Here is a 12,796-nt window from a genome sequence, read left to right on the forward strand (position 1 = left end):
AAATTACATCTTTCGAGAACTTATAAGGGGTACAATGAATCTTGAGAAAAACAAACGGGAAGTGGGTATTGTGAGGAAGGGCAGAGTGCTTATTTAGAATGCAGACACAGCATCATTTTGATGGAACCTATTCTTATTTCCATCGGACACAAACAAAATTCCCTCAAAATGCACCTGGGAGAAATCAATGTTGACTCTTTTCATTGGGAGATTAGCGCTTATTTTGTATATTCCACATACGCTGCATATTCAAATTGTATCGGAGAATATACAATTATGGCTCACATTGCAAAAATCGATTCACCGAGCTTGCAGCAATAAATCAAACTGGAACCAGTTAAAGAATGAAAGAATTCACGAAAATTGAATGAACGATCGGAAAAAGTCACAAATGAGCGCAAAACACCCATTAATTCACACAAGAACTCCACCGGTAAGCAAATCATAAAAATCAGTTTACTTCTTATTTCGGATATTTTTTAGAAATCATCGAAATAGTTCTTTTAGACAACTATATCGGAATTATCAAAAGTAAAAAAAAAACTTGTTCGAATGAGCCGATGCTGCTGGAAGTCATGATGTGGGCTGACCTGGTACATATTTTATTATTTCCTGATCATGTAAGTGCTCAAATTTTTATCCCCCATATATTCCTGTTAGGCGTAGTCCTAAGTCAAAAATAAAATCGCGGATAAAAACGCACAAATGATCTCACAAACAAAAGTTCACGTCAAGTTTCATCACTTTTCTTATAAATGAATGACAACAACTTGCTTGATTGAAATTGTCCGATTTGAATTTTCTTGATGAGAATTCGTAAAAAGAATAAGAAGAAAACAAACTATCTGTCATTCAGCTGGCTCCTCTCTCTCAGGTATGTACCTAACGTAAAAAAAACTTCGACAGGTGGAAGGAAACGGTAGCATGAACACAACAAGCACTTTGATTGTCAAGAAATGTGAGTTTTCCGATCGTGGTTTTAAGGTTTTTCCCACTGATTAAACAAACTTTTCGTGTATTGTGCAGTAAAGTTCTGTTCGCCTACAGAAAAAGACCAATTTGATGCAGCGAAACTGTCAGTTTGATAACAATAAATGAAATTAATTGCATTTTAATTTTTGCATGTTGTGTGGGGTGAATTGGTCCTACGGGTTTGACGCTATTCTTTGGTCTAATTGATTGTTGGAACGTTGGAAGAAGGAGGAGCTTGAAAGAGCAACGCAGGCCATCAAGAACGGATTTTCTTTGACCAAGCATCGAAAGTGTTTGAAAATGCTCGAACAACAGTGAAAAGATATATGCAGTATTCGAGATGGTCTGGAATCTGGCGAAGATACCTGGTATTGATCCCATAACACTGTTAATGATTGTAACATCCTCCCAAAATACTTTACATAAACATAAGTATGTTTTTTTCGATGAAACACACACTGAACTAAATCATCCCACGTCAAGTTTTAATGTCCAACAATCATCTCTTTTATTTTATGATATATTTGGTAATTTGAAGCTTGATTTAAAGATTAACACGTAATTAAACGTATCAGGGCCATCATTTCTTATCGTAGTGGAAGGTATTTTTGTATGAAAGGGAATGCATATAAGCTTATATGCTTATATTAGTCACCTTTATTATCATATCACCGGTGACTGATGCAGTCTGAGCGAAAACTCAGTGTCAGTCATCGGTGACTAACATGGAATTCAACGTGTTAAACATTATTGATTGAGAGGAAACAAGTGCAGCTCAGTATACAATGTGTCACTTTTTATTTAGACCGTATTGGTTTGGAAATATTAGGCGATTTGCTTAGGGGGTCCAAATTCCCCCCATTTCCCCTACATAAATTGTTAGTAGCAAGACCTACACGATAAAAACGTGAATTGAGCACGAATTGATTGGGCAACATACTTCTTCTTCTGTAGGAGCATTGTACCACTGCGACGATTAGTTTGATCTATTGTAGTGCACTCCAGTTTGCTATGCATGCAGTGTCTGTTCGTTCCATCACTCAGGGAATAAGTGATAGTCGCACCAAGACTTTGCATATCCCCCCACGAAGGTATGACTTCCTTTATGAAGTTCCTTACCTGTTTTGGTTCAGCAGACCAAATCTCGTTAGGCATAAGAATGCCCTTTCCAAGAATTCGCCGTCTTCGCTTAATTAGTGTACTGCATTGACACAGTAAATGTTCCGAAGTCTCAGCTTCGAAATTGCAGAAACGACAGTTATCATCTGCCAGTTTTCCGATTTTTTTAAGGTGATACCTGCTCGGACAGTGTCCGGTCAATAGACCGGTTAATGTACTCAAATCTGCCTTATTTAAGCTGAGTAGGTTGCGTGTTATTCTGTTACAAGGTGTAATGAATAATTTGGATTGTCTTGGTGTGTATAGAGCCCTCCAGTGGGCTTCAATCATTGATATTTCCCAGGTTTTGAGCTCAGATTTCATGCATGATGTTGATAATCCACAAAATGGCTCAGGCCCCACGAATTTAGTTGTAGATCCTAATCTTGCTAAGAGATCGATTTTTTCATTACCTTCTATACCGCAGTGACCAGGCACCCAGTATAGGTTAACTTCGTTAGTAGCAGCTAGTTGTTTTAATGATAAAATACATTCCCAAACTAGCTTTGACTGACATGTGTATGCTTTTACTGCATTAAGAGCTACTTGGCTATCTGAGAAGATACAGATATTGGCATACCTGTATTTTCTAGTCAAACAAATATTTCCTGATCCTGGACGAGTTTTGGGACCACCTTCTTCCCGTTCGTTGCGATTGAATTCAATCACTTTGAAGGGAACACTGAAGTTAGCCTTTGTTTCCATCCAGTCTTCATTCATGCTTACTATAGTGTTCAGTTGAAAATCTTTCAGGATTTGTAAATGCCCTGTGAGATCGACTTCTAGAAAATGTTTTATACGTTTCAGCCTAAGAGCACCTTTTTCCGCTTCAAGTTGCACATATTGGTGCAAGGGTAGAAGGTATAATAGAGTATCTAGGGCTTTGGAAGGTGCGCTGGGTATTGCTCCAGTTATTGATAAGCATGCCACACGTTGTAGTTTATCGTGCTTTTTTGAGCTTTCTGAGCTTTTTTGAGCTGATATTTGTGTAGTTTTAGGCCACCACACTAGCGAAGCATATGTTAGTCTGGGTCTCACAATTGCCGAGTAAATCCAGTGAATAATTCTCGGTTTTAGTCTCCAGTTTTTCCCGAATATACTACTCCAACTCCAGAGCGCAGTCTGGGCTTTAGATATTGCATACTCCAGTTGGTCGTTCCAATTTAGTTTTTGATCAAGCATGACACCTAAATATTTGGTTCGTTTTGAAAGCTCCAATTTCACACCTCCCAATATGAGAGGTCGAATCTTTCTTTTTCTGGTAAATGGAATAATTACTGTTTTTGAAGGATTAACACTAAGTCCTTCCAAGTTGCACCATTCGAGTGTGTAGTTAAGGGCTATTTGCATTCTATTGGAAATAGTATACTTACATTTACCCCTCACTAAGATGATTATGTCATCAGGAAAACCAATGACTTCGTATCCTAAATTAGCTAGGTTAATAAGAAGATCGTCGACCACTAGAGACCACAACAGAGGAGACAGAACTCCTCCTTGAGGGCAACCGCTGGTTGGTTTCGTTGTTAGAGTAGATCCTCCTAATTTAGCTGTTATTAGTCAGTTGATTAGCATAGCATGTATCCACCTTGGAGATGCACATGTCAAAACTACATTTTTTCATAGCTTTATTCATAGAGTTGTAGGATGCATTGTCAAATGCTCCCTCAATAGCAAGAAAAGCTGCTAGTGAGATTTCTTTAGCATCAAAAGACTTCTCTATTTTCGAAATTAACGTGTGAAGCGCTGTTTCAATTGATTTATTTGCTTGGTAGACAAATTGAAATTTGTTCAATGGTCTCCTGTTCGAATATGAATGACCTTTTCCATCATTTTTAAGATGACAGATGTTAGACTAATTGGTCTATTCGCTTTGGAAGTTGCCCTGTCACGTTTGCCAGCCTTAGGAATAAATGAATCGTTTGTTTGAGAAACCCCATAAGACGCACATGCGAGAAAACGACAAAAAACTGTTTTTCTCAAAATTTTGACCTGGTCCTCCAATTTGTTGGTATGAAGTTCGATTATTAGACCCAAAACATATTATTTTTGATATTATTTATATCAATATAACAGGTTAAACTCAAAATATAACGCTTCGAAGTTGGTAGACTTTTGGGGTTTCTCAAACAAACGAGAAATTAGCGGTATATTTAGCGGTTTTGAAGTGATTCAATTCGATTCCATGTATTTCATAATGTTCATACTAAGTAAGAATGGGGTTAATGATATATTATGTTCTGCACTGAAGGAGTAACAGTAAGTAGGGCGCGTTTGACTGGTGATTGAACAAGTATTAATTAAGCTCACATTACTTTCAATGCATAAGGAATACAAAAATACGTTATGGAGTGAGATATAGGTTATTTTGAAATACTTTTTGCGTTACGTTATGTATAAAAAGTACATAGTTCTACGGGGCTTTGTCTGCCACTCAGTTTAGTGTACTTTGAGGACTTCCACAGTTCTTAGTGTGTGCCTTTTCAAAGCTTTTTTAGTCTTTTCAAAGCATTCAAATGGCAAGCACAGCAATACCCGCTAATACTACAGGGCTGCTGAAGGAATTTCCAACCAAAAAAATAGTGCCGGATTCGAATCATCCTCAACCTCCGGCTTGGAAAACCGACCTGCTTAGCATTAGCGCTGTTGAGCCCCTGATTCTACAGTCATGTTATATTCAAAATAGTTTTTTTGCAGCTGTTGAAAATAAGGATATGAGCCATATAATAATAAAATTTATTTGCAAACAAAATTTAAATGGTTTAAATGGATATGCAGAATTGGCAGGGAGACTTAATTGTTCCGGTTCAGATTGTAAAAGCCGAAAAGTACTACTGTTGGTGTCACGTATATGATTTCTTGCCACCACCAGGTCCTCGAATCCTTTCGAGTGAGAAAACTGGTTGAACTGCGAAACCTTGAAGTGGTCCGATGGACCGATGGTCCTTTGCGGTTTGCCGACCACTACTTTCTAACGAAATAGGCGTTTTCTTGTAGTGTAATGGCCACCAGGATTTGGAGTCTACAATATTCTTTGCCTCAACGATTTCCACCTCAAATCTATCGTTCTTGGAAGCTGATTTGATAAGATCTGCATACTGCTGTACTGTGTAGACACGATCTTCTTCTTTAAGACTGCGAAGTCTCTGTCGCATGGCAGGAAAGAATGTCCTCTAATCGGGAAATATTGATCAACGGATTCAAATTTCCCCAGGGTGACCAAAGCTGAACACATCCTCACCAACGTGTTATTTTTGTTTTGAGCTGCGCATGAATCGGAAAATATGTGGAGCGTTTTCCAGATTCTCTGTGATGTACTGCATCAAAAATGAGCACACTTCGTTTGGGCCCTTGGTGCCGTCTCCTTCGGTGTACAAAAAAAATTTACCAGTACCATCCTTTAAATTGTGTATACCGAAAACATTTACCGTAAGCTGTCTCAAATAAAACGCATCCTGGGCGGGAGTATTAGGCAAATGCAAGGTTTGCATATAATCCATGGCAATAACTGCAACGCTGTCATCGGATTGTTCGCCAAGTTCCCTCATAAGGGAAGAAAATACCTTGGCTCGGCGTAGATGTACAGCTTTTATATTAATAGCTGCTTGTTTGGCTGTTTCATTCTGTATCGGATTCTTGATTTCAACGTTAAGTGCTTCACACGTACAACATGTATCCACTTGAGGGCGACCGAACGATAAATTAAAATGTTGCTTGAAAATTTTTCTGTAAAACGAGTAGCCCAGTTTTGTATTTGGATGTTTCTCTTGGAACATATTGAACATTATTGTGAAATCAAGCTTCTCACTTAAATAATGTTTCTCGACCGATGTGTAGTGAGATATTTTTACCGGAAACGAGGATATGTGTTGTTTAACTGGGTCGATTACAATTCCCGGTTTGGAGTTTCCGGGAGATGATTTGCCTCTCAAATCGTTTGGAACCTTGCCTTTTGCCAACAGCAAGCGCAATCTTCGAACTCTTTCAGGTGTAATACCGTGAAGGATTTCAAAAGCATCTCGGCACACACTGACTTTTTTGAGTAATGTAGAAACATTGTATCCATAAGTGTTTCCTCTGGAAGGTCTACCTGACTCATCCTGGCTAATCCTCTTTCGATGACGCTTTATTGGTTTGAGATCTATCAAGTGTTGCAAGTAGCAGTCCTGTTCATTTTTATATTTCAAGCTTCGAAATTCCCGAAAAATGCGCTGCTTGTCAGTTTCCGGAATGAGGCTGCAACAGTTGTTGGTGCATCTAGATTATAAGATTGTTTAATTACGACTACCCTCACTAATTTTCATCCAATCTAACCTACCTGCAGTTGCAATCCGCTTCCCCTATTACACCTGACACATCCACTCCCTTTCAATTTTTGTATGCCGTTCCTTGTACTCTTGCCCTTTTTATAATTTCCGCTTTGTATTCTGCTGTCCGCCGAAATCCACGCTTCCGTTTCAGGGTCGTGTCTGGGACATAATCCGAGTCGGAAGACATTTCTATTGAGTTAAGTTGCGCAAGCTTCTTATAACATCAGATGTAAACAAAGAATGAGATTGTATACCTATCTCAACGACGCCCATGATAATAATTGGAAACATGGACTTATAGGGTTTCTCAAACAAACGACTATTTGCAACACCAATTTAAGGGGGTTCGTAGAACTAACTTTTTCTGAAATTTTGATAGTCGGTGTAGGTATCCTCAAGGACTCAAAATCTGCCAAAAAGTAAATTTTGATAAAAGTGGCGTTTATGGGGTTTCTCAAACAAACGATTCTAATATAACCCGGACTTCTCGCCATTTACTAGGAATATAGATTAGTACCATACTAGCTCCAAACATCTCCGTTAGAAGAGGGACAGTGATATCCTTGCTTTTTTGTAACAGCACCGGATAAATCCCGTCTGGTCCTGGAGATTTAAAGGGCTTCAAGGAATCCACTGCCCACTCAACCCTTGACTTCGTGAAGACCGCCCTAGCCAATTCATTAGCTCTATTCTCGTCTCTGATTAGACAAGATTAAGCTGTATTGAAGACCTGTGCGTGTCCGGAAATCAATTGGATTGAGCCTGGGATGTGTGTTTCCATCATGATACTAAGTGTTTCCTGGGAATCGGTTGTATATTGACCATTTCCTTTTTTAAGACTACCAAGTCCGTTGGTGTGATCCTTAGAAAGGGCTTTATGAAGTCTTGCTATAACAGGTAAACTTTCTTTGGGCAACATACAATACAATAACTGATAAATGCCTATTTTTGGTAAATGAAGAATAATTCATTATACGCATCAACTCACATTGTGAGCCAACGCCCGAATTTAGGCAAAAGATTGTTCGTTGCGTCGCGGAGGAAAGCGAATGGTTAGCGCAATCGAGAGAAAACATACCCATTTTAATCGTCAAATTGTTAACTTTTTTTTTTACTATATTCACTGTTCATGCATGCTTGAAGCAAAAACATTGCCGGATAAATATCCTGTCTAATGGCACATAACACAACATATGTTACAATAAAAATTTTGAGTAATATGCGTTCGGAAACTCCTCATGAATCGTTACATTTTTCGTAGAGTGACCTCCCTATATAGAAATCAAAGACATAGTCCTTTGTCAAAAGTATAAAAAAAATATAAAAATCAAATAAATATTTTTTTTTTGTTTACGTGTCCCGTTTTTATCCCTGAACTATTTGGTCAGCTGTTCCAAGAGAATAGTTGACGGAGCTGTGACGGTGGCGTTGTATGTGTATCGCACTTTACTCTGTATGGGATCAATATTCCATATGAAAATTACCACACTATGACAACCAACGTGGTCACGAGCTCTTGTGAAGTTACCGATCGCATTATCGCATCAGCAATTAAATGACCGACTGTGTGCCGGTGCATTATCCAGACTAGGCATTGAGTAACACCCCACGTTCGCATTACATTGCAAGGTGAAGACCAAACCGAACAACATAACAAACATCATTACGCTGTCTCCGCTGAGACATATGTCATAAAATATTATCCTCCGCTGCGGAGCGAAAGCCCACGGAAAGCTCTTTTCACCGACAGCGGATGCATTTTCATGAGTAGAGTTTACGATTTCATAACAACCTTTTCTTGTTGCGTTTCCTTTATTTTTTTTGATCATACGCATCTAATGAATAAAACATGAATATCATTACAAAACCAACCTCCAAACAGATGAGTCCTCGTCAATTGTACCGGAGCACCGTGCTAGCAATTGAAGGGTGAAGTTACCGTGCTGTTCACCTCCGGTGGATTACTCGTGGCTTCTGCTCTGTCCTGGCAAATGTTTTCGGCAGCCTTGACTTTCACTGCTTCTTTCTCGACGTTTTCTTGTTCATTCACGCACTGCGCTCTTTAATTTTTCCGATCACTTTTATACAATTTTTACCCGGTTAACTTTTTCAACACTCGGCTGCTATTTGGGATGAGTTGATTTGGAAGGTTTTGATTGGTAGCTGTGATATGATCGGCTGTATTCGTACGAACAGCCTTGAAGAGCGACTCAATCCTGCCGAGATAGGATGAAAATTATACACATGTGTTCTTCTCGGGCCGCGCTTCTCCTGCTCCGGATGCTGCTTGTTGATATACCCCCGTTTAAAGATATCGATTTTTTCTCCGCTCACACGACGCACGCATCTCCTGTCGTGGTGTTTTACTGCATTTCTCACAGTTGACACAGGATGTTATCGCATTGATTTTTCCAGCGCTTTTGCAGAGGACTGTGTGTGTATGTCGAAACGGTGTCATGCAGTTCTCTTGTTTTGATATGATCTCTGCACTTCTTTTTTTCTGTATACACTATATTGTGCCAAATTCGGCAATGGCTTGAAAATTTTTTGTACTGGTCTATCAGGATATACCAGATCCAAAAACAAATGCTTTTTCACGATTAGAACACAGAATTTGGATACATCGCGGAAATTTTAAAATCACAATATTTGCCCAATACTTGAACTGGACAACTGTCCGTACCGAGTTGGGATGCAGATGTTGCTGGATTGGCCAGCAGCAGCAAACACACATGTAACACACTCGGAAGTTTGCGGAAAACTGCGGCAGCTCCTCGGTAGCTATGGCCAAAGCAAACACCGCCACTATTGCTTTGTGGCTATAACGTGTGTATGGATATTGTCTCGGTTGAGCCGAGAGAAATATTTACTCCGAGCGAAGGTGGAACAGAAGAGATTCGAAACGTACGAAGCACACCGAGAGAGAGAGGGAGTGAATGGACCACAAAAACAGGACAAAATCGAATCGATGCCGGTCGCACTGTGCCCCACGAGCGTGCGATCCTAACCGCGTCCGTGAGAACCCAAACGTCATCGTACTCTTGTTTTGGCCCGGCAGTAGTCAACAACGACGACGGCGACAAGTACAGGATAAACAATAACATCAACAAAAACACCACAGTAGGGGCAGCGAAATCGTCCGGCCTCGGAGCTCTCTGTTGTGGTGTGGCTCATATATGGCGGAAACGCCGTGATGAATAAAACCAATCCAATTGTCGAATTTAACCCTCCTGTACTCGCGTGCAAAATCATAACACGTATACTCGCGCACGGTGTCACAGACCGAAAATTGAACTTCTCTGTAATGTTGCCATTGGGTATTTTTCAGGCTTTATTGGCATTTATTTGAAGAAGGGGGTATGATTAAATGAAAAAAACTCAAAAAAATATGTTTTCTTTGTCTTTATTATGTTTTAATAGTCACCTAATTCAGCCTCCTCAAAACAGAGTAATTTTTGATACTCCAACACAAATAACGAAATTCGAATTTTTTACTGTTATTAATTAAAAGTAAGCAACTGAATATGATTCATGAAAGTATAAAGAGCTATAAAACAATATAAAAACATATTAATCGATTGTGGTTTCATTGGAGTAAGAATCAGAACATAGCATAACAACATGCTCGAAACAAACATATTTTTTACATTTCACGTGGAATGGAGTAAGTTTAATTTCGTATTTATTTAGCTTTTGACGTAGGACTACGTCTTTCATTTCTATACCGGGGTGTAAAACCAAAGTTTCGAAAACGAAAGCGTTACGCCGGAGACCGAGATTTTGAGTGTTAATAGCTCCTAAACAGCTGAACGAAATGGTATGATAAACACTTCATTCGAAAGATAAAATGTCTACGCGTTCTATACTTGTTACTTTCTGATCCAAAAACTTGTTTCAATAGTCTTAAATTTGCTTTCAAAACAGGCTATTGAAATCACCAATCGGTATATAAGCGAGCGCCGATCGGAAATCCACTCAGTTCTAATTGAACAGCGATTGGAGCATGTTGTCGCTGTTGTGGTGAAGCTCTTCATTTATCATGAAAGCGCGGATGAACGGTGTCACCAAGAGCCTGTTTGTGCACCTCAGGCCAGAAGGGAATCCATTAGGAGGAGAGTGATACCACAAACGGTTCCCCGGGAAGATCTCGAAGCAGCCGCTACACACACACACACACACATACACGTGCAGAATTCTTTCCGTTTGGATGCCATTCAGCATCAAGAAAGATCCGGATAATAATTTGCCAGTTCCTGTGGGAATTTAAAATTACATTCACGTGAAAAAGTTTATTTTAATGTTTTCTATCCATGTAACACTGTGACCAAATACATTTGGTTTTGTGATTTTTCAATCAATCGCAATTAACAGGATAGCTTCTGAAGATTATTCTTCCCCATCAGTAGGATATTTCCGTATCCAATATTGTATGCGCCCACAATCGATTATTGCTCAGTCGCCGAAAGTTCCGAGCTCAGAAAGTTCATTCCCCAAATTGCCATCGTAAAATTGCCTTCCAAATTGCCATCGTAAACCACGCCTTCTCTCGATTCAATCACGCACAAAAAGCATACTTAAGCGATATTCTGGTGGTGAGACGCATTCATTTTTCGTGAGGACATCGACAAGACAACATCGTTGCTGAGGGTGTTGGTCGACGAAGGATCGAGATCTGCCCTGAAACGCAAGCAGTTTGTTTGAAACTGTAAGGGAGCACAGAGAAGCCGATCCTTCAGGAGAAGAGAAGGTGACCATCGAAGCAGCTGCTACACATACACATACACGCACGGAATTCTTTCCGTTTGGATGCCGTTCAGCATCGAGCAAGATCCGGAAAATAATCTGCCAGTTCCTCTAGGAATTTAAAAATACATTAAGGTGAAAGAGTTTATTTGAATGTTTTCTATCCATGTAACACTGTGACCAAATATGTTTCAATCAAGTGCTATTAACAGATGGTTATCGAGTTAGCATAAACCACTGGTGGGCTTCCAGTATCGAGGAAAATGTGGAAATATCTAATCGTTACTGAAAATAATCTGCCAGTTCCTCTGGGAATTTAAAATTACATTCATGTGAAAGAGTTTATTTTAATGTTTTCTATCCATGTAACACTGTGATCAAATACATTTGGTTTTGTGATTTTTCAATCAATCGCAATTAACAGGATAGCTTCTGAAGATTATTCTTCTCCATCAGTAGGATATTTCCGTATCCAATATTGTATGCGCCCGCAATCGATTATTGCTCAGTCGCCGAAAGTTCCGAGCCCAGAGAGTTCATTCCCCTCTAGTTTGCCTTTCAAATTGCCATCGTAAACCACGCCTTCTCTCGATTCAATCACGCACAAAAAGCATACTTAAGCGATATTCTGGTGGTGAGACGCATTCATTTTTCGTGAGGACATCGACAAGACAACATCGTTGCTGAGGGTGTTGGTCGACGAAGGATCGAGATCTGCCCTGAAACGCAAGCAGTTTGTTTGAAACTGTAAGGGAGCACAGAGAAGCCGATCCTTCAGGAGAAGAGAAGGTGACCATCGAAGCAGCAGCTACACATACACATACACGCACGGAATTCTTTCCGTTTGGATGCCGTTCAGCATCGAGCAAGATCCGGAAAATAATCTGCCAGTTCCTCTAGGAATTTAAAAATACATTCATGTGAGAGAGTTTATTTGAATGTTTTCTATCCATGTAACACTGTGACCAAATATGATTCAATCAAGTGCTATTAACAGATGGTTATCGAGTTAGCATAAACCACTGGTGGGCTTCCAGTATCGAGGAAAATGTGGAAATATCTAATCGTTACTGAAAATAATCTGCCAGTTCCTCTGGGAATTTAAAATTACATTCATGTGAAAGAGTTTATTTTAATGTTTTCTATCCATGTAACACTGTGACCAAATACATTTGGTTTTGTGATTTTTCAATCAATCGCAATTAACAGGATAGCTTCTGAAGATTATTCTTCCCCATCAGTAGGATATTTCCGTATCCAATATTGGATGCATAAAACCTTGTGCCTCCAACGTAACGCTCTCGTTTTCGAAGTTCTCCAAATATTCATTCATTCAGAATGAATTCAGATTCAACTTCAAACAAATGATCTCTAAATCAACGATAGTCCTACGTCACCCTTGCGGTTATACCATAGATATAACCCACTTCCTGTTTTTTGCTAACATTTTGAATATTGTCTTGTCTTGTTTAAGAAACAAAAGATAAACAAACAGCAATTTACCTGCATGGTGGCCTTTTTAGAACGAAATTCTGACATATCCAGAGGACGTAAATTTGTTTATTTGGATTCCGTAAATGCGCTATGGGGTGTAATTAAGGATTAAAAATGTA

General features: G+C 39.3%; 1 protein-coding gene across 1 annotated transcript in view; it reads right to left on the reverse strand.

Moving 5' to 3' along the window:
- The window catches only part of LOC129763401 (tubulin polyglutamylase TTLL5), a 100,852-nt gene extending 91,605 nt beyond the window's left edge, over positions 1-9,247 (reverse strand). The window contains exon 1 of the mRNA XM_055762428.1: positions 8,313-9,247. The gene's annotated coding sequence lies outside the window, so the exon portion shown is untranslated. The remainder of the gene's footprint in view (positions 1-8,312) is intronic.
- Between the last annotated feature and the right edge of the window lie 3,549 nt (positions 9,248-12,796).

The sequence above is a fragment of the Toxorhynchites rutilus genome, chromosome 1, assembly GCF_029784135.1.
Source record: "Toxorhynchites rutilus septentrionalis strain SRP chromosome 1, ASM2978413v1, whole genome shotgun sequence".
Classification (NCBI taxonomy): Eukaryota; Metazoa; Arthropoda; class Insecta; order Diptera; family Culicidae; genus Toxorhynchites; species Toxorhynchites rutilus.